The following is a 444-nucleotide window of genomic DNA, read 5'->3' on the forward strand; positions in this document are numbered from 1 at the left end:
TGAGAGATTGAGTCACCAAGGGATTGGGGCTCAATCAATCATGATTGCCAAGAGGTCAATGAGTTGCATGATTGAAGAGGATATGAGCTGGATTTAATCCAAAGAGACAATATCTCCTGATCTCAATGAATTCCCCCATTCTTATCTCTCCCATTCTTTTATAGCTTTTATTTACATTCTACAAATTCCCATTCCTTTTTACATTCATGCTATTTTTATTTCTGCACTTTATTGCTTTTCTTTATTCTTTTGCCATTTATGTTTCTGCCATTTATAATTCTGCACTTACAACTTACTCTGTTAAGCTTGACTAATTCACCAATTAATTAAAATTGTTCAAATCTACCAATCTCTGTGGATACGATCCCACTCCACTGTGGGTTAATACTTGACGATAATTTTGGTGCGCTTGCCAAGAGCGGATTCATCAATATTATTGGGAGG

The sequence above is a fragment of the Arachis duranensis genome, chromosome 6 (assembly GCF_000817695.3).
Source record: "Arachis duranensis cultivar V14167 chromosome 6, aradu.V14167.gnm2.J7QH, whole genome shotgun sequence".
NCBI classification, from domain to species: domain Eukaryota; kingdom Viridiplantae; phylum Streptophyta; class Magnoliopsida; order Fabales; family Fabaceae; genus Arachis; species Arachis duranensis.